General features: G+C 44.9%; 1 long non-coding RNA gene across 1 annotated transcript; it reads left to right on the plus strand.

The window, feature by feature from the left end:
- The first annotated feature begins 14,995 nt into the window (after positions 1–14,995).
- LOC309332545 lies at positions 14,996–22,000 on the plus strand. Its single transcript, XR_014152154.1, has 2 exons — positions 14,996–15,049; positions 21,614–22,000. It is a non-coding gene; the product is annotated as an uncharacterized lncRNA (long non-coding RNA).
- The last annotated feature ends 1,667 nt before the right edge of the window (positions 22,001–23,667 follow it).

Consider the following 23,667-nt stretch of genomic DNA (forward strand, 5'->3'; position numbering starts at 1 on the left):
TTGCTGCTGCTTGTCCACCAGGTTTCTCTTACACACAGCAACCCAGGTCATGTGGGTGGGGGGGGGGTGGGTTCAGTGATTTTTAGGAAGTCACTAGCTTGCATCAGGCGTCCTACTGGGAAAACCCAGTTCTCTGAGTGCATGTTCTGGAAGTTGGGCAATAGGGGCAGTACAGGATTCCTTTTGGTGTACTGACCTCCCGCTGCACCAAGGATTCCCTGCCCGAGCTGCTTCAGGTCATGGCGGATGTTCTCCTGGAGATACCTAGTTTGGTTGTCCTAGGGGATTTTAACATCCATGCCCAGTGATGACCTAACTGTGGCTTACTGTGAAGGAAACTGCAAGGACTGGTACCACTGCTTTCGCATAGGCATTGATTCAAAAGATCTTCCAGAGGTTTTCGTGTGTCCAGACTGTCGATCCGCTGTGGTGCGCCCGCTCTTAAAGAAAACATCATTAGATCCCTTAGATCTATCCAATTACCGCCCGGTTTCGAATCTTCCATTCCTGGGTAAGGTGATTGAGAGAGCGGTTGCCGAACAGCTTGGTAGGTTTCTGGATGAAACATCGGCTCTGGATCCATTCCAGTCCGGCTTCCGCGCTGGTCATGGGACTGAGACGGCTCTGGTCGCCCTAACAGATGATCTCCGCAGGCAGCTGGATCGAGGCGGGTCGGGGCTGCTGATTCTTTTAGACCTGTCAGCAGCCTTCGACATGGTCGATCACGAACTCCTGGACCACCGCCTTGCCGACGTGGGGATCCAGGGCACAGTCCTTCAATGGCTGCGCTCGTTTCTCTCCGGTCGGGGACAGAGGGTGGCGCTTGGGGGGGAATTGTCATCGCGCCACTCCTTGGTGTGTGGTGTGCCCCAGGGTGCAATACTCTCCCCAATGCTTTTTAACATCTTTATGCGCCCCCTCGCCCAGCTTGTCCGGAGTTTTGGGCTGGGCTGCCATCAGTATGCTGATGACACCCAACTCTATCTGTTGATGGACGGCCACCCGGACTCTGCCCCAGACACACTGATCAGATGCTTGGAGGCTGTGGCTGGATGGTTACGTGGGAGCCGGCTGAAGTTAAATCCTTCGAAGACAGAGGTCCTCTGGCTGGGACGGGACGACAGGGGGCTGAGGGGGCAACTCCCATCTCTTGCGGGGGTGCAGTTAGTGCCAGCACCGTCCGTTAAGAGTTTGGGTGTAATCTTCGATACCTCCCTCTCCATGGAGGCGCAGATTGCAGCTATAACAAAGGCGGCATTCTTTCATCTCCGCCAAGCTAAGCAGTTGGCTCCTTACCTCTCACGCCCTGACCTAGCCACTGTGATCCACGCGACGGTCACCTCCAGACTGGATTATTGTAACTCGCTCTACGTGGGGCTGCCCTTGAGACTGACCCAGAAACTCCAGCGGGTGCAAAATGCTGCAGCGAGACTCCTTACGGGGTCTTCGCTTAGAGATCACATTCATCCGGTGCTATACCAGCTGCACTGGCTCCCGGTGGAGTACAGGATCAGGTTTAAGGTGCTGGTTTTAACCTTCAAAGCCCTATACGGCCTAGGGCCCTCGTACCTACGGGACCGGCTCTCCTGGTATGCCCCACAGAGGAACTTACGATCTTCAAATAAAAACATCTTGAAGGTCCCAAGCCACAGAGAGGTTAGGCTGGCCTCAACTAGAGCCAGGGCTTTTTCGGCTGCGGCTCCAACCTGGTGGAACGCTCTGTCACAAGAGGCAAGGGCCCTGCAGGACTTGACATCTTTCCGCAGGGCCTGCAAGACAGAGCTGTTCCACCTGGCCTTTGGTCAGGGCGCAGCCTGACTCCCTCCTCTGGCAATCTTTACAAAACTTTAGTTTATGGTTGCCATCAATTTTGATTTTAATTCATTTTAATCCATTTTTATAATGTTTTATAATGTTGTACTGTTTTAGTGTTGTTAGCCGCCCTGAGCCCGGCTTCGGCTGGGGAGGGCGGGATATAAATAAAATTTTTTATTATTATTATTATTATTAGAATTCTTATTCATGGAGTTGGTTTTTATATCCTGCTTTTCTCTACTTGAAGGAGTCTCAAAGTGGCTAAAAATCTCCTTTCCCTTCCACCCCCACAGCAGACACCTTGTGAGGTAGGTGGGGCTGAGAGAGTTCAGACAGAAGTGTGACTGGCCCAAGGTAACCCAGCAGCTGCATGTGGAGGAGCGGGGAATCGAACCCAGCTCACCAGATTAGAGTCCACCGCTCTTAACCACTACCCCACAGAAACGTATCTCTTAAAACTCTGGAGCAAGCTGTTCAGTTCAGCCTCATAGTGATACTGATTTGCGGAGGGAAGGTTGGTGATGAGCAAGATCTGTTCCCATTTCCCAACACAGAGACCACAGAGCAGTTTCTGTTGGGGGCTGAACCTGCAGAGTGTTTCTGTTCAGAATTTCCGTGGCAGAAATCGGCTAAGTGCCTTTATAAACATCCAGCTTCTCAAATCGAACCCCATCATGAATCTTTCAGGTGTAGCTGTTGGAGGTGGAGGGCAGAGAATGTGCTAGTCCTTAGCTCCCTCCTCCCAGCCCCATGATCAGTTGCCCAATGGGCTGAATTTCAGGGCTTTTGCAGGTAAAGGGCAAGTTTGTTCTTTACTTGTTTAGACTCTTTAAACTTGGGAACAGATATTTGGCTCCATGATCAAAATGACCAAAAGGGTTAACTTCTAGAGGACTGGAACGATCAAGATTGTACTTCCCCTACCCTCAGCCCTAACTCCGTTGAGTATTTTTTGTTATGAGACTGAGTGTTTGGGGCTGATGCTGTAGCATTCTTGTCTGGGGACTTGGTGGAAAAACAGAAAAGTGACCCTCACCTAACTCTCCAATGCCCTTCAAACAAGAATGCTGTAGGAAGTATTGCTAAGCCCAAAGGGAGGCAAGAATTTGCTTCAGCTCACCCTGTTAATGGAAGAGCGAAAGCTATGTGTGTGTCACTCTCAATCAGTCTACTGTCAGGACTGATTTTAGAACCCTCTTATATCAGGCCACATGGTCACTGGAGGTGGCCCCATCATGCAGACGTGACTATCCACACAGGGACCATCTATTTTTACTTTTTCCTGATACTGGATTTTAAGTTACAGTTACATCTTTTAAAACAGCTGTCCGTATATCGCACTGTATTCCACCTGCCTTCCAAAGGAACACGTGGCTCTCCCCACATAGCGGGTTAGGTTGAGACTGCTGATCCAAAGTGATCAGTAATTTTTACGGTAATTACAATCCTGCTTTCCCTTGTACCAGCTTACCTTGACTTCAGTAAGGCCTTTGAAAAGGTCCCCCATGATATTATTGCAAAAAAGCTAGTAAAATGTGGGCTAGACAAAGCTACTGTTAGGTGGATTTGTAACTGGTTGACGGGCTGAACCCAAAGAGTGCTCATCAGTGGCTCACCTTCATCCTGGAAAAAAATGACTATTGGGGTTCTACAAGGTTCTGCCCTGGGCCTGGTGCTATTCAATATTTTTATAAATGATTTGGATGATGGAATAGAGGGCATGCTAATCAAATTTGCAAATGACTGCAAACTGGGAGGGGTTGCTAATACACCAGAGGGCAGGGTCAGAATTCAAAATGACCTGAATAGAGAGCTGGGCCAAACCCAACAATACGGAGTTCAGTAGGGAGAAATGTAAGGTACTACACCTGGCTAGAAAAAATGAAATGCACAGGTGGGGGACACTTGGCTTGACAACAGTACCTGTGAAAGGGATCTGGGAGTCTTAGTCGACCACAAGCTGAACACGAGTCAACAGTGTGATGTGGCAGCTAAGAATGCCAATGCAATTCTGGGCTGCATCAGTAGGAGTATAGTGTCTAGATCAAGCGAAGGAATGCTACCACACTATTCTGGTTGGTCAGACCACACCTGAAATACTGTGTCCAGTTCTGGGCACCACAGTTGAAGGAGGATATTGTCAAGCTGGAGCATGTCCATGTCTATTGATGATATCCTATAACATGAAAAAATGATATCCTATAACATTAAAAGGTAAAAATCCCAAATTTGTCTATTTATTCAAGGCACTACCAATAAACACTCCTCCAGAGAAATGAAAGAGCTGACCAAAACTGTACATCTATGAGTACACATAGGAAAGAAATCCAGAAGAGGAACAAGCTAAAGGGAACAAGGACACAAATGCGAGAGAACACGTAAATGTGGCCTCCATGTGATTCCCTTCAACCGTAAAGAGTAAACTATCAGATCCAGATCCATGCAGATCTCTACAGTTTGTTAAGGGCGTCGGGAACTGTAGTTTCTTCGGGGCTCTGGAAAGCGCAGTGTGCCAAGGGAGCTGAGAACTGTAGTTTAAGGGTGCTGGGACCTGTAGCTCCCAGGATGTGCATATGCACGCGTTTGCTTTAAACGCTATTCCGCAACCCAAAAGAAGGTTTATCATGAGGACTACACTCTTGTGCACGGAAATGAAATTACAAAACCCTTGGTTTTTATATTTTTTAAAAAATGACAGTGTAGGTTTGCTTGGAAGGGACTTGAGTGTTGAGATGTACTAGGTTGCTTATAAGTGCATATCTATATAACATATGGGACTAAAGGGGGTGGGAAATATGACTATGTCTGAACTGTAGTTAAATGCGGAGAAAATATTTGCGGTTCCTACGGAACCTACGGGGTGGGCACATCTTTAAAGTTCTTAAATGTTACAAACATTATGCATGAACCTATCCTTTTGACTTGACAGCTCAGGGAAGATACCAAGCTTTATGAATCCTATAAAATCAACCCCTTTGACAAGTTCCTCCATTCCAGCACCATTTTGCTCTTGGAAAAAAGACTCTTTCCCCTTCCACCTCCCCAAGCTTGAAGACATGGGTACACACCTCCTGCCCCAGGAAATTCCTAGAGGTGACAATTGCTGGGCTCCTTGTTCTCATCCCCAGACTTGCCTCCGGCTCCAGACATGCCAAGGAAGTTCTGTTATACTTTGGGTGGTGGGTACTTAAGACATGTTTGCCTATGATGCTAAGCTTATACTGTACTTGGGTGTTGCCCTGACATAAGCTGTCTATGCTAATCTTGTGTAACCCTCCCCTTTTGTGACATGTTAGTGATGTAGCAATGATGTATTGATGATGCTGTGCAAACTGTATTCTGACACATGGTGGGAAAGTTTTCAAAGTCAATGTGGCCCCATGCTCTGGGTTCACTGGCTGCTGTTGAACCTGTTGCGCAACAATAAAGGCTCTGAGTCTACTGACTGCTGTTTTGCTCCAAATTGCTTGTTTGCTGGAATTTCCTTCTTTTACTGACCACATGGACCTGCAGGGGGACCTGTACCCTGAGGAGCTGGGCTGTTGAGTAGTCTCTCAACCCGGAATTTTCCTTAACAGTGTGGAACCTCTAATGGAGCAATCTCCCCACTCCCCCCCCCCCAAATATTGTTTCTTAGACTGTCCCTGTGGCTGGCTTTTTGTTTTTTTAAGAAAAGCACATTTCACATCAAATTTAGCTGTGGATGAAGCTGGCGGAAGGGAGGGGTCACTCTCTCTCTCCTAAACCTCTCCTGTCCACCACCACCCTTTTCTGGGCACAATTATTTTAGACAGCCCACCCCTATTTCGTTCCTATGCAGAGATAATGCCCAATATGCTGCTATTACTATTCCTATTCCTATTCTTAGCTTTGCAATGGTCATGGGGGGTAATTCACAGGAAATGTGGGGCTTGCTGTGTTTCTTTTTTTAAAAAGATCTTTTTGCAAAAGGTATGTATAGAAAATCAATCAATCAATTAGTAATAGGTCCTCAAAACACCTGGGGGGTGGTACTGCTGCTAGAAACTATTCCCCCTCCCCCCCATCCCACTTCTAATGCAAACCCCCTTCCTCAATCAAGATGGGATTTCAGCTAAAAGAGAGTTGGACAACTTGGGGGTTTCAGCAGGAAATTCAAGGCAGCCCCCTGCCTGAATGAGACTGGATTCCCCTGCTAAAACGAAGAAGGGGGACTGTTTAGGAGAGAGATCCAGACAAACCCGCTTCTGAATCAGGGAGGGGTTTGCCTGAAATCCCGCCCAGCTGAGCAGAATTTAAACCGGCTGCCTGGCCCTTGGCAGGATGGCACACCGAGCCTCCTTACATCTGTTCAAAGGAGGCTGCAAAGCGGGGGGACATGCTGTATCATTTCGTGGTCTTCTTTATTTCTATGCTCTTGTTTATTTCTATGCTCTTTTAGATGTGGCTTCATAGCCGAGCGGGGGAATTGAACCCCGGTGGTCCTAATCTGGCAGTCTAACCACTAGGCCGCACTGCCTCTCCATCTTCCTGCTTGAAGCAGCCCTTAATTGGGGACCTATATTCCTGCATAAACCAACTTTCTTTTTAGGACTGTGAACTTGGCTTTGCAACTCCGGTAGCCGTACCGTACACCAAGAATCCTGGGAACTGTAGTTTGTTAAAGGTCCTGGGAACTGCAGCTTTCTTAGGGTTCTGGAAACCATACTGAGCTCTTTGGAATTCTCAGAGATTTTTTTGGGGGGGAGGGGTTGTTAATAGATGCCGCGATATGGTACCATGTGGTCCCAGTGCAAAGGAAAAGAGCTAAGATCTTCTCCCTTACTATAATGTCCAAACAAGATGTGATGGGGAAGAAGAATGAGAGGTTTGTAAGGAGTCTTCAATAATTTTCCCAAGGCAATACTTATGGTTCAGGGCCTCATGCTATTAGCCTTTCTTGTGCATGGAGATCCTTTATGAAATGCATTCAGGCCCATCAAACAAATCTGTACTGAGATACACATACTGTATCACCATTTTTACTGCTGGAACTGCTCTGAATCTGACTTCAGGAAGAACGCGTTTTAACTGCACAGTGTCCTGGAATAGACACTCTGTTTTGGGGAATTTTCCACTTCCTGATGTTCCAAATGACCAGTACCCTGGAGTTATGATTTGTGTTGTTGTCAGGATTCTAACTGGCCCGTAACTGACCTAAGAATTCTGCAGAGCAGTTGCTGCTGTGGCTGGCCGGCTGCTCAGGCAAACGTCAGCTCTGTGGCAAATACCTGCTTTGTTCCTGGCACGCTCGACTGTAGCTGAGGAAGGCATTTCATGTAAGTTTATGGATTAAACATTCCTCACTATGCCATCAGCTGTGTTTATGCTCAGTGGAAAAAGATAGGTGCAGTAAAGGTAAAGGGACCCCTGACCATTAGGTCCAGTTGTGACCGACTCTGGGGTTGTGGCGCTCATCTCGCTTTATTGGCCGAGGGAGCTGGCCTACAGCTTCTGGGTCTTTATTAAGCCGCTTCTGGCAAACCAGAACAGCGCACAGAAATGCTGTTTGCCTTCCCGTCGGAGCGGTACCTATTTATCTACTTGCACTTTGACGTGCTTTAAAACTACTAGGTTGGCCGGAGCAGGGACCGAGCAATGGGAGCTCACCCCGTCGCGGAGATTCGAACCGCCAACCTTCTGATCGGCAAGTCCTAGGCTCTGTGGTTTAACCCAAAAAACAGCAAAATCATGAGCAGCTTCCCATCCACAACAGGTTGCTGATGTTCTGGCCATTTTCACAGGAACAATGCAACAGTAGATTAAATCAGTAGCAGTGTGCTGGAAGAAAGTCTGAGTGTCGGCTTCTCGGGATCAGGTGTCTCTACCTAACCAGGGGGTGGGAGAGAGCAGGGGAACTCTTTCTTTTGCTGCTTCTTTCTGTGCATGGAAGGAAGAATGCAGGAGGAAGGATGTCCTTCAATGAGTAGACGTGCTTGTTATTCCCTTTCTCACTGCATCTTGTCTTCTCTTTTGTTTCCAGGATGTCTGCCAATGTCTCCCCTGGTCCCCTCCTCTCCAAACCCCCCATGCGGGTGAAAGAAGGCTCCCTGGTAGTCAGGTGGCTGAGCTTAGTTTCCAGCCTCCAGATAACTGCATTCCTCGTGGATATTTTGGCCTTGCCGATGTGCATTGTGTCAACACTCAGTGTCAACTGGAGAGTGTGGCGTGTGGAAGACATCAAGGGGATTGGCTCTGGAAACATCTGGATTGGAATCTGGGATGTCTGCTTTTGGAAAGACCCTTCTAACGACGGCAACTCTTTTTGGCATTGCGAAGATCTCAATGAGCAACATCCAAGCCTCCCGAGGGAAATTTTTATTGCACAGGACTTAATGGCATTAGCTACCATTATGAATTCAGTGGCCCTAGGATTAATTTCATTTGCCTTGTACAATGTGTTTGAGCCCAGAAAACATAAGGATTTTCTCTTTCGCTTTTTTAGGCTTGGAGCTGTGCTGAACTTAGTTGCAGGGATACTCGTCCTGATTTCTGTGGTATGGAACATGTCTGCTGTCTTACAAAATGAGGAAATTGATTTCCCCGAAACTTTTGAATTGCCTCAAATTCCCAGTGAGCAGTATATTGGACCTTCTATTTATCTAGGCTATATCACTGCGGGTTTCCAGCTGCTGAGTGCAGCATTGGTTGGGATGGAGAGATGTTGCACCAGGACCACCACAACAGATACATGTCTAATAGAAACTGTAGTGGTGATTACCCCAGGAAGTGCAGTGAATAGTGAGAGTCTAACTACTTGTTTGAAGTGTGGTTCTTTGCTAGATCTGGTAATTGAAGAGAAATCCTCCACAGTGGAGATGGAGGAAAGCTGTGCAAGTGATCTTGTCATTCCCGAGGAATCCTGCACAGTAGAGATGGAGGAAAGCCGTACGCCCCAAAGCTCACCTGAAGGACATCAAAGTCCACCTGAAGTCCCAAAACATACTATTATACATGTTATACCCTACAACAGGGAGTCGTAAACTATCAGACCCAGATCAACGCAGATCGCTCCATACACGGATGGATCTGCGTGGATCAGGATCTGATAGTTTTGTTTTGGGACTTCAGGTGGGCTTTGATGTCCTTCAGGTGAGGAGGCCCTTTTTTATGACTAGTAGTTATTTATTTATTTATTTATTTATTTATTTATTTATTTATTTATGATTTTGTTGATTTACAAAAGTGTGCAATGTCTCTCTTTCAGGTTTGTACCCCATGTAACATTTTTATAAATCATTTTCATTTGTTGAGACATTAGAAAGAAAAGGGGAAATAGTTGGAGGGGGGGAACGATGGGTGGGGGGTGGGGTCGGGTGGCGATTTTTCTATTTACTCACTATACGTAGGGTTTGGTGTTAGCATTGTTTGTGCAGGTTCTTTGCTGTTTGCTTGTAATTAATAAACCAATTAATAAACCAATATTAATTAAAATATTGACTCTGTTCGCATGATCTTGGTCGGTCTTTTTTTAATAATTTTTTATTGTTAAAATAATTCAACATTAAGGTACATACAAACATACAAACATACATTTCATACAACATACCTACATACATACAACATACCTACAACATACCTACACTCAATCCCACAGATAATTCCCATCACCATCCACCCCCCCTCACCCTTTGTGTTAGACTTCCAGTCTACTCAATTGCAATTTCTTTCTACTTCTATTACTTTCTTTCACACACCTTTAACCTAATTTCATATTTCTTTTTCTATTACACATTGTTATCCATCTTATTTAGTATTCCAATATTTGAAACGAAACTTATTCTACAGGCAATACCATTTTTTATTCTAATAGGAGTTCTGATTTTCCGATATAGTTTTGCAAGTATCGTTTAAACACCTTCCAGTCCCTGTCTGCCTTCTCTTTTGAGATCCTTCCAATTTCTCCCATTGTTTTGGATATATTGTAGTACTCCAATAATTTGGCAAGCCGCTCTATCTTTGTTGGTACAGTACCACTTTTCCAATTTTTCGCAATCAATAGCCTTGCGGCTACTGTTGCATATAAATATAAGGTCTTGTCTTCTTCCTTTAGGCTTCCTGGTACTATTCCCAATAAAAAACCTTCTGGTGTTTTCCTAAATGAATATCTGAACATTTTTTCATTTCGTTATATACTCCAACAAATGCAGTGTCAAATCACACCTGGAAGGCACGCCTACAGACTGGACTATCAAAAACGTGGATGCAGCACCACAAAAACATGGATCCAAGGCATGGATCCTCATGAATTCATACGATTTTTATAGTGAAGCAAAATAAAAACACCATGATACTGTAGACCACTTTTTAGTCTGTAAGCAGAACCAAAGAAATCATGAATCCATTGTTTCGTGCTGCCGAGATGGCGCAAAACATGGTTAAAAAAACACGGATCCTGATGGATCCTCATGATTTTAGCATTAGATCAGCCCAAAGTCACCATCAGATCAAACATCATGGCCATGGGCACAGTATCCACCACAAAAATCCCAGATCCATGGCTTCCTGGTGACACCGTAGCCCAAACACGTGGTTTTGAAGCACAGGTCCTCATGGATCCTCACGCTTTTTGCTCTGGGCCACCCCTAAATCACCATCAAATCACACATCATGCCCAGGGGCATAGCTTGCACCACAAAAAACTCGGATCCACGGCTTCCTGGTCATTCTGTGGCCCAAAAACGTGGTTTCGAAGCATGGATCCTCATGGATCGTCACGCTTTTTCCATTGCGCCAATCCAAACTCATTATCAAATCACACATTATGCCCAGGGTCACAACCTGCACCACAAAAAAACTTGGATCCACGGTTTCCTGGCCACTCCATAGTTCAAAAACGTGGTTTTGACGGGGGCCACTAGGTGGTGCATCAGAAGATGGCTGACAATAACATCTCTCCGACCCACATGAGGTAATTTGGAGGCTATGATGGGGGTAATTAGCCTCCTTAACCCCACCAGGATTGAGGGGGGACGGCCCTTGCCTGCTGTGCCCTATACCACCCCCGAATTTGTGGGGGTGGGGGCACTAGGCACAAAGCCCTCCTGTGGGATTTTCGGCACTCCTCGACGCCGTCCCTGATTCGCGCCACTGGTTGCAATGATCTTTAAAAGAAACAATTTGGACGAGATTAATTGCACATACATCAAGGAAAAGGGGGAGTAAAGACTGCTGACAGAAGAGATCTCTGATAACAAAACAATAAAATACGAGAAGATACGTCAAGAAACGGTATGATAAATGACTGAGGGGGGAGGGGGAGAAAAACCTGCCTTTCCCCTTTCTATGTGATTTAATAAGAATCCCCCTCCCCTAATGAGTCAGAAATTAAGGACTTAAGCTGTGGATTTAAGGCTGTGTGGAGATAAACTTTCGATCCAAAGCAATGTTTCAAGAGGAAGCTGGAAAGCTAAGAGTTTTGGAGTGACGCAATCAGGAAAAAATGCCGTCGCCATTTTGTGAGGCATTGTGGAAGCTCTTGGTTCTGGGAGGAGTAAGAGAGAAATAGAGTTGTTTACATATCGTGAATCAACTTCTCGGTGGGACTTAAGAGCGACAAATGCCAAAATTTACGATGGAAAGAGTGACGTTATCTACGAAGGAGATATATGGAAACCATCTGGACTTAGTGGAGGAACGGGAAATCCACACAGGAATATAACACTTGCTATCGGCTTAAGGAGACTAACAGAAGAGATCGTAAAGGAAAAAGAGAAATTATACGAAAAAGATATCACAACAACACCAAGATAAGACTGGATAGAATTATGAACTTTGTTTGGACTGATTGGGACAGATTTGGACATTAACGCAGTAATAAGAAGATGATCTGAATCCCCCTTTGGATCTTGAAGTATGGGTTCCCCCAACAAAATTTAAAAATTTGGCTTTGTAATTTGGAATTTATATGATGTGATTTAATTTGATGTGATTGGCCAGTTAATAAAAATTATTATTAAAAAAAAAAGTGGTTTTGAAGCACGGATCCTCATGGATCCTCACTCTTTTCGCACTGGGGCTCCCCAAACTCACTGTCAAATCACCCCTCATAGCCAGGGGCACAGCCTGCACCACAAAAATTATGAGTTGCAATACAAAAATCACAAAAATGCCCTTACCTGCACTGTTAATGTCACCACTGGAACATTATTATTAGAGCCGATAGGAGAATATATGACTATATATTGTACCAATATATGGTTCATCTTCAAGAACAGATCAAATACATGCCAAAGTATTAAAGAGGAGAAAAAATATGAAACTGCTTACATACTGTCAACTAATATCCAGATTCAAGAAAGACTGTATGGCAAACATTTAAATCAGTGAAAAGACAGAATTTGAGTCCATCATAACAGAGTTCTACCTTTTGGGTAAAATTTATAAACTATTACTCAAATATGACACTGAGCCCGAACAAGCAAAACCTTATATGACAAAATCGATGCAAAATTTTTAAGAGCAGTTTACAGTGGAACAATGAGAACAATTATGAATAAAGGAATAACATTTGCTGCAAGTTAAGCCCTAAAACAAAATTGGTACAGTGGAACCTTGGGTTGCAGACATAACCCGTGACTGAGGCACGTCCGCAACCCACAGCGTTCGCATCCTGAAGCGCCACGCCTGCACAAGCGCAGGCGCAATTTGGCGCTTCTGCGCATGTGCGAGTGGCGAAACCCGGAAGTAACCCGTTCCGGTACATCCAGGTTTCCCGTGGTCCGCAACCCAAAAACACATAACCTGAAGCGGCCGTAACATGAGGTAAGACTGTACAAAAATGTTCTTTCAATGGTATATAACTTTGAGAAATATACAGAAGATGACTAATGCAATGAATGGACATTGCTGGAAATGTGATAGACCTTAAGGAATCTTCTTCCATTTATGGTGCACTTGTGAAAAGACCAAAAAGTTTTGGAGGAAAGTTCATTTCGAAATGAAAAAATGAAAAAAAAACACACCTAAATTTGCATTGGACCCCAAAACTATGCTGTTGGGAATGACTCCTTCAGATTTGCGCCCCCTAACCCTAACCCCCAGATGTTGCGCCCGGTGCGGCCGGCCCCCCCTGCACCCCCCACGCTAAACCACAGTTTAGTTATATGACCATAGCAGTTAGAGTGGTTTTGGCTAACATATGGAAATCTGACATATGTCCTGAAATAGATGCATGGAAAGAGAAACTATCAGAAGATGCAGTAATGGCAAAACTCGAAAATTTAGTAAATAATTAACTCATTTTTATAATTTGTATACAACTTAACAGAACTGTAAGAAAATGAACATCTGTATGGATTTGTATAATAGACCCTAGTTACAAAAATATTTCCTGTTTAAATATTTCCAGAGGTTTTCGTGTGTCCAGACTGTCAATCCACTGTGGCCAAATAGATTTTGAAACTGCAAACTGTCATATTCCACAGGTTGGTATAATACAGCAAAATCCAAACATATAGTTTTCATCATCATGGCAGGGATGGTCCTTTTCCATAGAATTCTTATTCATGGAGTTGGTTTTTATATCCTGCTTTTCTCTACTTGAAGGAGTCTCAAAGTGGCTAAAAATCTCCTTTCCCTTCCACCCCCACAGCAGACACCTTGTGAGGTAGGTGGGGCTGAGAGAGTTCAGAGAGAAGTGTGACTGGCCCAAGGTCACCCAGCAGCTGCATGTGGAGGAGCGGGGAAGCGAACCCAGCTCACCAGATTCGAGTCCACCGCTCTTAACCACTACCCCACAGAAACGTATCTCTTAAAACTCTGGAGCAAGCTGTTCAGTTCAGCCTCATAGTGATACTGATTTGTGGAGGGAAGGTTGGTGATGAGCAAGATCTGTTCCCATTTCCCAACACAGAGACCGTAGAGCAGTTTCTGTTGGGGGCTGAACCCGCAGAGTGTTTCTGTTCAGAATTTCCGTGGCAGAAATTGGCTAAGTGCCTTTATAAACATCCAGCTTCTCAAATCGAACCCCATCATGAATCTTTCAGGTGTAGCTGTTGGAGGTGGAGGGCAGAGAATGTGCTAGTCCTTACCTCCCTCCTCCCAGCCCCATGATCAGTTGCCCAATGGGCGGAATTTCAGGGCTTTTGCATGTAAAGGGCAAGCTTGTTCTTTACTTGTTTAGACTCTTTAAACTTGGGAACAGATATTTGGCTCCATGATCAAAATGACCAAAAGGGTCAGCTTCTAGATGACCAAAAGGGTCAGTAGGAGTATAGTGTCTAGATCAAGCGAAGGAATGCTACCACACTATTCTGGTTGGTCAGACCACACCTGAAATACTGTGTCCAGTTCTGGGCACCACAGTTGAAGGAGGATATTGTCAAGCTGGAGCATGTCCATGTCTATTGATGATATCCTATAACATGAAAAAATGATATCCTATAACATTAAAAGGTAAAAATCCCAAATTTGTCTATTTATTCAAGGCACTACCAATAAACACTCCTCCAGAGAAATGAAAGAGCTGACCAAAACTGTACATCTATGAGGACACATAGGAAAGAAATCCAGAAGAGGAACAAGCTAAAGGGAACAAGGACACAAATGCTAGAGAACACGTAAATGTGGCCTCCATGTGATTCCCTTCAACCGTAAAGAGTAAACTATCAGATCCAGATCCATGCAGATCTCTACAGTTTGTTAAGGGTGTCGGGAACTGTAGTTTAAGGGTGCTGGGACCTGTAGCTCCCAGGATGTGCATATGCACGCGTTTGCTTTAAACGCTATTCCGCAACCCAAAAGAAGGTTTATCATGAGGACTACACTCTTGTGCACGGAAATGAAATTACAAAACCCTTGGTTTTTATATTTTTAAAAAATTGACAGTGTAGGTTTGCTTGGAAGGGACTTGAGTGTTGAGATGTACTAGGTTGCTTATAAGTGCATATCTATATAACATATGGGACTAAAGGGGGTGGGAAATATGACTATGTCTGAACTGTAGTTAAATGCGGAGAAAATATTTGCGGTTCCTACGGAACCTACGGGGTGGGCACATCTTTAAAGTTCTTAAATGTTACAAACATTATGCATGAACCTATCCTTTTGACTTGACAGCTCAGGGAAGATACCAAGCTTTATGAATCCTATAAAATCAACCCCTTTGACAAGTTCCTCCATTCCAGCACCATTTTGCTCTTGGAAAAAAGACTCTTTCCCCTCCCCAAGCTTGAAGACATGGGTACACACCTCCTGCCCCAGGAAATTCCTAGAGGTGACAATTGCTGGGCTCCTTGTTCTCATCCCCAGACTTGCCTCCGGCTCCAGACATGCCAAGGAAGTTCTGTTGTACTTTGGGTGGTGGGTACTTAAGACATGTTTGCCTATGATGCTAAGCTTATACTGTACTTGGGTGTTGCCCTGACATAAGCTGTCTATGCTAATCTTGTGTAACCCTCCCCTTTTGTGACATGTTAGTGATGTAGCAATGATGTCTTGATGATGCTGTGCAAACTGTATTCTGACACATGGTGGGAAAGTTTTCAAAGTCAATGTGGCCCCATGCTCTGGGTTCACTGGCTGCTGTTGAACCTGTTGTGCAACAATAAAGGCTCTGAGTCTACTGACTGCTGTTTTGCTCCAAATTGCTTGTTTGCTGGAATTTCCTTCTTTTACTGACCACATGGACCTGCAGGGGGACCTGTACCCCGAGGAGCTGGGCTGTTGAGTAGTCTCTCAACCCGGAATTTTCCTTAACAGTGTGGAACCTCTAATGGAGCAATCTCCCCACTCCCCCCCCCCAAAATATTGTTTCTTAGACTGTCCCTGTGGCTGGCTTTTTGTTTTTATAAGAAAAGCACATTTCACATCAAATTTAGCTGTGGATGAAGCTGGCGGAAGGGAGGGGTCACTCTCTCTCTCCTAAACCTCTCCTGTCCACCACCACCCTTTTCTGGGCACAATTATTTTAGACAGCCCACCCCTATTTCGTTCCTATGCAGAGATAATGCCCAATATGCTGCTATTACTATTCCTATTCCTATTCTTAGCTTTGCAATGGTCATGGGGGGTAATTCACAGGAAATGTGGGGCTTACTGTGCTTCTTTTTTTAAAAAGATCTGTTTGCAAAAGGTATGTATAGAAAATCAATCAATCAATTAGTAATAGGTCCTCAAAACACCTGGGGGGGGGGTACTGCTGCTAGAATCTATTCCCCCTCCCCGCCCGTCCCACTTCTAATGCAAACCCCCTTCCTCAATCAAGATGGGATTTCAGCTAAAATAGAGTTGGACAACTTGGGGGTTTCAGCAGGAAATTCAAGGCAGCCCCCTGCCTGAATGAGACTGGATTCCCCTGCTAAAACGAAGAAGGGGGACTGTTTAGGAGAGAGATCCAGACAAACCCGCTTTTGAATCAGGGAGGGGTTTACCTGAAATCCCGCCCAGCTGAGCAGAATTTAAGCCGGCTGCCTGGCCCTTGGCAGGATGGCACACCGAGCCTCCTTACATCTGTTCAAAGGAGGCTGCAAAGCAGGGGGACATGCTTGTATCATTTCGTGGTCTTCTTTATTTCTATGCTCTTGTTTATTTCTATGCTCTTTTAGATGTGGCTTCATAGCCGAGCGGGGGAAATTGAACCCCGGTGGTCCTAATCTGGCAGTCTAACCACTAGGCCGCACTGCCTCTCCATCTTCCTGCTTGAAGCAGCCCTTAATTGGGGACCCATATTCCTGCATAAACCAACTTTCTTTTTAGGACTGTGAACTTGGCTTTGCAACTCCGGTAGCCGTACCGTACACCAAGAATCCTGGGAACTGTAGTTTGTTAAAGGTCCTGGGAACTGCAGCTTTCTTAGGGTTCTGGAAACCATACTGAGCTCTTTGGAATTCTCAGAGATTTTTTTGGGGGGGAGGGGTTGTTAATAGATGCCGCGATATGGTACCATGTGGTCCCAGTGCAAAGGAAAAGAGCTAAGATCTTCTCCCTTACTATAATGTCCAAACAAGATGTGATGGGGAAGAAGAATGAGAGGTTTGTAAGGAGTCTTCAATAATTTTCCCAAGGCAATACTTATGGTTCAGGGCCTCATGCTATTAGCCTTTCTTGTACATGGAGATCCTTTATGAAATGCATTCAGGCCCATCAAACAAATCTGTACTGAGATACACATACTGTATCACCATTTTTACTGCTGGAACTGCTCTGAATCTGACTTCAGGAAGAACGCGTTTTAACTGCACAGTGTCCTGGAATAGACACTCTGTTTTGGGGAAAAAGGGAACAGAGTTCCCTCCCATTTTCCACTTCCTGATGTTCCAAATGACCAGTACCCTGGAGTTATGATTTGTGTTGTTGTCAGGATTCTAACTGGCCCGTAACTGACCTAAGAATTCTGCAGAGCAGTTGCTGCTGTGGCTGGCCGGCTGCTCAGGCGAACGTCAGCTCAGTGGCAAATACCTGCTTTGTTCCTGGCACGCTCGACTGTAGCTGAGGAAGGCATTTCATGTAAGTTTATGGATTAAACATTCCTCACTATGCCATCAGCTGTGTTTATGCTCAGTGGAAAAAGATAGGTGCAGTAAAGGTAAAGGGACCCCTGACCATTAGGTCCAGTTGTGACCGACTCTGGGGTTGCGGCGCTCATCTCGCTTTATTGGCCGAGGGAGCCGGCATACAGCTTCTGGGTCATTATTAAGCCGCTTCTGGCGAACCAGAGCAGCGCACAGAAACGCCGTTTGCCTTCCCGATGGAGCGGTACCTATTTATCTACTTGCACTTTGAAGTGCTTTCAAACTGCTAGGTTGGCAGGAGCAGGGACCGAGCAATGGGAGCTCACCCCGTCGCAGGGATTCAAACCACCAACCTTCTGATCGGCAAGTCCTAGGCTCTGTTGTTTAACTCACAAAACAGCGAAATCGTGAGCAGCTTCCCATCCACAACAGGTTGTTGAGGTTCTGGCCATTTTCACAGGAACAATGCAACAGTAGATTAAATCAGTAGCAGTGTGCTGGAAGAAAGTCTGAGTGTCGGCTTCTCGGGATCAGGTGTCTCTACCTAACCAGGGGGTGGGAGAGAGCAGGGGAACTCTTTCTTTTGCTGCTTCTTTCTGTGCATGGAAGGAAGAATGCAGGAGGAAGGATGTCCTTCAATGAGTAGACGTGCTTGTTATTCCCTCTCTCACTGCATCTTGTCTTCTCTTTTGTTTCCAGGATGTCTGCCAATGTCTCCCCTGGTCCCCTCCTCTCCAAACCCCCCATGCGGGTGAAAGAAGGCTCCCTGGTAGTCAGGTGGCTGAGCTTAGTTTCCAGCCTCCAGATAACTGCATTCCTCGTGGATATTTTGGCCTTGCCGATGTGCATTGTGTCAACACTCAGTGTCAACTGGAGAGTGTGGCGTGTGGAAGACATCAAGGGGATTGGCTCTGGAAACATCTGGATTGGAATCTGGGATGTCTGCTTTTGGAAAGACCCTTCTAACGACGGCAACTCTTTTTGGCATTGCGAAGATCTCAATGAGCAACATCCAACCCTCCTGAGGGAAATTTTTATTGCACAGAATTTAATGGCATTAGCTTCCATTATGAATTCAGTGGCCCTAGGATTAATTTCATTTACCTTGTACAATGTGTTCAAGCCCAGAAAACATAAGGATTTTCTCTTTCGCTTTTTTAGGCTTGGAGCTCTGCTGAACTTAGTTGCAGGGATACTCGTCCTGATTTCTGTGGTATGGAACATGTCTGCTGTCTTACAAAATGGGGAAATTGACTTCCCTGAAACTTTTGAATTGCCTCAAATTCCCAGTGAGCAGTATATTGGACCTTCTATTTATCTAGGCTGTATCGCTGCGGGTTTCCAGCTGCTGAGTGCAGCATTGGTTGGGATTGAGAGATGTTGCATCAGGACCTCCACAACAGATACATCTCTAATAGAAACTGTAGTGGTGATTACCCCAGGAAGTGGGGTGAAAAGCCAGAGTCTAACTACTTGTTCAAAGTGTGGTTCTTTCCTAGATCTGGTAATTCAAGAGAAATCCTCCACAGTTGAGATGGAGGAAAGCTGTGCAAGTGATCTTGTCATTCCCGAGGAATCCTGCGCAGTAGAGATGGAGGAAAGCCGTACGCCCCGAAGCTCACCTGAAGGACATCAAAGTCCACCTGAAGTCCCAAAACATACTATTATACATGTTATACCCTACAACAGGGAGTCGTAAACTATCAGACCCAGATCAACGCAGATCGCTCCATACACGGATGGATCTGTGTGGATCAGGATCTGATAGTTTTGTTTTGGGACTTCAGGTGGGCTTTGATGTCCTTCAGGTGAGGAGGCCCTTTTTTATGACTAGTAGTTATTTATTTATTTATTTATTTATTTATTTATAATTTTGTTGATTTACAAAGGTGTGCAATGTCTCTCTTTCAGGTTTGTACCCCATGTAACATTTTTATAAATCATTTTCATTTGTTGAGACATTAGAAAGAAAAGGGGAAATAGTTGGAGGGGGGGAACGATGGGTGGGGGGTGGGGTCGGGTGGCGATTTTTCTATTTACTCACTATACGTAGGGTTTAGTGTTAGCATTGTTTGTGCAGGTTCTTTGCTGTTTGCTTGTAATTAATAAACCAATTAATAAACCAATATTAATTAAAATATTGACTCTGTTCGCATGATCTTGGTCGGTCTTTTTTTAATAATTTTTTATTGTTAAAATAATTCAACATTAAGGTACATACAAACATACAAACATACATTTCATACAACATACCTACATACATACAACATACCTACAACATACCTACACTCAATCCCACAGATAATTCCCATCACCATCCACCCCCCCTCACCCTTTGTGTTAGACTTCCAATCTACTCAATTGCAATTTCTTTCTACTTCTATTACTTTCTTTCACACACCTTTAACCTAATTTCATATTTCTTTTTCTATTACACATTGTTATCCATCTTATTTAGTATTCCAATATTTGAAACGAAACTTATTCTACAGGCAATACCATTTTTTATTCTAATAGGAGTTCTGATTTTCCGATATAGTTTTGCAAGTATCTTTTAAACACCTTCCAGTCCCTGTCTGCCTTCTCTTTTGAGATCCTTCCAATTTCTCCCATTGTTTTGGATATATTGTAGTACTCCAATAATTTGGCAATCCACTCTATCTTTGTTGGTACAGTACCACTTTTCCAATTTTTCGCAATCAATAGCCTTGCGGCTACTGTTGCATATAAATATAAGGTCTTGTCTTCTTCCTTTAGGCTTCCTGGTACTATTCCCAATAAAAAACCTTCTGGTGTTTTCCTAAATGAATATCTGAACATTTTTTCATTTCGTTATATACTCCAACAAATGCAGTGTCAAATCACACCTGGAAGGCACGCCTACAGACTGGACTATCAAAAACGTGGATGCAGCACCACAAAAACATGGATCTGAGGCATGGATCCTCATGAATTCATACGATTTTTATAGTGAAGCAAAATAAAAACACCATGATACTGTAGACCACTTTTTAGTCTGTAAGCAGAACCAAAGAAATCATGAATCCATTGTTTCGTGCTGCCGAAATGGCGCAAAACATGGTTAAAAAAACACGGACCCTGATGGATCCTCATGATTTTAGCATTAGATCAGCCCAAAGTCACCATCAGATCAAACATCATGGCCATGGGCACAGTATCCACCACAAAAATCCCAGATCCATGGCTTCCTGGTGACACCGTAGCCCAAACACGTGGTTTTGAAGCACAGGTCCTCATGGATCCTCACGCTTTTTGCTCTGGGCCACCCCTAAATCACCATCAAATCACACATCATGCCCAGGGACATAGCTTGCACCACAAAAAACTCGGATCCACGGCTTCCTGGTCATTCTGTGGCCCAAAAACGTGGTTTCGAAGCATGGATCCTCATGGATCGTCACGCTTTTTCCATTGCGCCAATCCAAACTCATTATCAAATCACACATTATGCCCAGGGTCACAACCTGCACCACAAAAAAACTCGGATCCACGGTTTCCTGGCCACTAGGGTACACATAGGAAAGAAATCCAGAAGAGGAACAAGCTAAAGGGAACAAGGACACAAATGCGAGAGAACACGTAAATGTGGCCTCCATGTGATTCCCTTCAACCGTAAAGAGTAAACTATCAGATCCAGATCCATGCAGATCTCTACAGTTTGTTAAGGGCGTCGGGAACTGTAGTTTCTTCGGGGCTCTGGAAAGCGCAGTGTGCCAAGGGAGCTGAGAACTGTAGTTTAAGGGTGCTGGGACCTGTAGCTCCCAGGATGTGCATATGCATGCGTTTGCTTTAAACGCTATTCCGCAACCCAAAAGAAGGTTTATCATGAGGACTACATTCTTGTGCACGGAAATGAAATTACCGGTTTTTATATTTTTAAAAATTTGACAGTGTAGGTTTGCTTGGAAGGGACTTGAGTGTTGAGATGTACTAGGTTGCTTATAAGTGCATATCTATATAACATATGGGACTAAAGGGGGTGGGAAATATGACTATGTCTGAACTGTAGTTAAATGCGGAGAAAATATTTGCGGTTCCTACGGAACCTACGGAGTGGGCACATCTTTAAAGTTCTTAAATGTTACAAACATTATGCATGAACCTATCCTTTTGACTTGACAGCTAAGGGAAGATACCAAGCTTTATGACTCCTATAAAATCAACCCCTTTGCCAAGTTCCTCCATTCCAGCACCATTTTGCTCCACCATTTTGGGGAGGTGGAAGGGGAAAAAAGACTCTTTCCCCTTCCACCTCCCCAAGCTTGAAGACATGGGTACACACCTCCTGTCCCAGGAAATGCCCAGAGGTGACAATTGCTGGGCTCCTTGTTCTCCAAGGGAAGCCAAATCTCATCCCCAGACTTGCCTCCGGCTCCAGACATGCCAAGGAAGTTCTGTTGTACTTTGGGTGGTGGGTACTTAAGACATGTTTGCCTATGATGCTAAGCTTATACTGTACTTGGGTGTTGCCCTGACATAGCTGTCTATGCTAATCTTGTGTAACCCTCCCCTTTTGTGACATGTTAGTGATGTAGCAATGATGTATCGATGATGCTGTGCAAACTGTATTCTGACACATGGTGGGAAAGTTTTCAAAGTCAATGTGGCCCCATGCTCTGGGTTCACTGGCTGCTGTTGAACCTGTTGCGCAACAATAAAGGCTCTGAGTCTACTGACTGCTGTTTTGCTCCAAATTGCTTGTTTGCTGGAATTTCCTTCTTTTACTGACCACATGGACCTGCAGGGGGACCTGTACCCCGAGGAGCTGGGCTGTTGAGTAGTCTCTCAACCCGGAATTTTCCTTAACAGTGTGGAACCTCTAATGGAGCAATCTCCCCACTCCCCCCCCCAAAAAAATATTGTTTCTTAGACTGTCCCTGTGGCTGGCTTTTTGTTTTTATAAGAAAAGCACATTTCACATCAAATTTAGCTGTGGATGAAGCTGGCGGAAGGGAGGGGTCACTCTTTCTCTCCTAAACCTCTCTTGTCCACCACCACCCTTTTCTGGGCACAATTATTTTAGACAGCCCACCCCTACTTCGTTCCTATGCAGAGATAAGGCCCAATATGCTGCTATTACTATTACTATTACTATTACTATTCTTAGCTTTGGAATGGTCATGGGGGGTAATTCCCAGGAAATGTGGGGCTTACTGTGCTTCTTTTTTTAAAAAAGATCTGTTTGCAAAAGGTTTGTATAGAAAATCAATCAATCAATTAGTAATAGGGCCTCAAAACACCTGGGGGGGGGGGTACTGCTGCTAGAAACTATTCCCCCTCCCTGCCCGTCCCACTTCTAATGCAAACCCCCTTCCTCAATCAAGATGGGATTTCAGCTAAAATAGAGTTGGACAACTTGGGGGTTTCAGCAGGAAATTCAAGGCAGCCCCCTGCCTGAATGAGACTGGATTCCCCTGCTAAAACAAAGAAGGGGGACTGTTTAGGAGAGAGATCCAGACAAGCCCGCTTCTGAATCAGGGAGGGGTTTGCCTGAAATCCCGCCCAGCTGAGCAGAATTTAAGCAGGCTGCCTGGCCCTTGGCAGGATGGCACACCGAGCCTCCTTACATCTGTTCAAAGGAGGCTGCAAAGCGGGGGGACATGCTTGTATCATTCCGTGGTCTTCTTTATTTCTATGCTCTTGTTTATTTCTATGCTCTTTTAGATGTGGCTTCATAGCCGAGCGGGGGAATTGAACCCCGGTGCCTCCCAGGTCCAAGTCTGGCAGTCTAACCAATAGGCCGCACTGCCTCTCCATCTTCCTGCTTGAAGCAGCCCTTAATTGGGGACCCATATTCCTGCATAAACCAGCTTTCTTTTTAGGACTGTGAACTTGGCTTTGCAACGCCGGTAGCCGTAACGTACACCAAGAATCCTGGGAACTGTAGTTTGTTAAAGGTGCTGGGAACTGCAGCTTTCTTAGGGTTCGGGAAACCATATTGAGCTCTTTGGAATTCTCAGAGATTTTTGGGGGGGGGGGGGCTGTTAATAGATGCTGCGATATGGTACCATGTCGTCCCAGTGCAAAGGAAAAGAGCTAAGATCTTCTCCCTTACTATAATGTCCAAGCAAGATGTGATGGGGAAGAGGAATGAGAGGTTTGTAAGAAGTCTTCAATAATTTTGCCAAGGAAATTCTTATGGTTCAGGGCCTCATGCTATTAGCCTTTCTTGTACATGGAGATCCTTTATGAAATGCATTCAGGCCCATCAAACAAATCTGTGCTGAGATACACATACTGTATCACCATTTTTACTGCTGGAACTGCTCTGAATCTGACTTCTGGAAGAACGTGTTTTAACTGCACAGTGTCCTGGAAAAGACACTCTGTATTGGGAAAGAAAGGAACTGAGTTCCCTCCC

The sequence above is a fragment of the Podarcis erhardii genome, assembly GCF_964252035.2.
Source record: "Podarcis erhardii genome assembly, chromosome: 2".
NCBI lineage: Eukaryota > Metazoa > Chordata > Lepidosauria > Squamata > Lacertidae > Podarcis > Podarcis erhardii.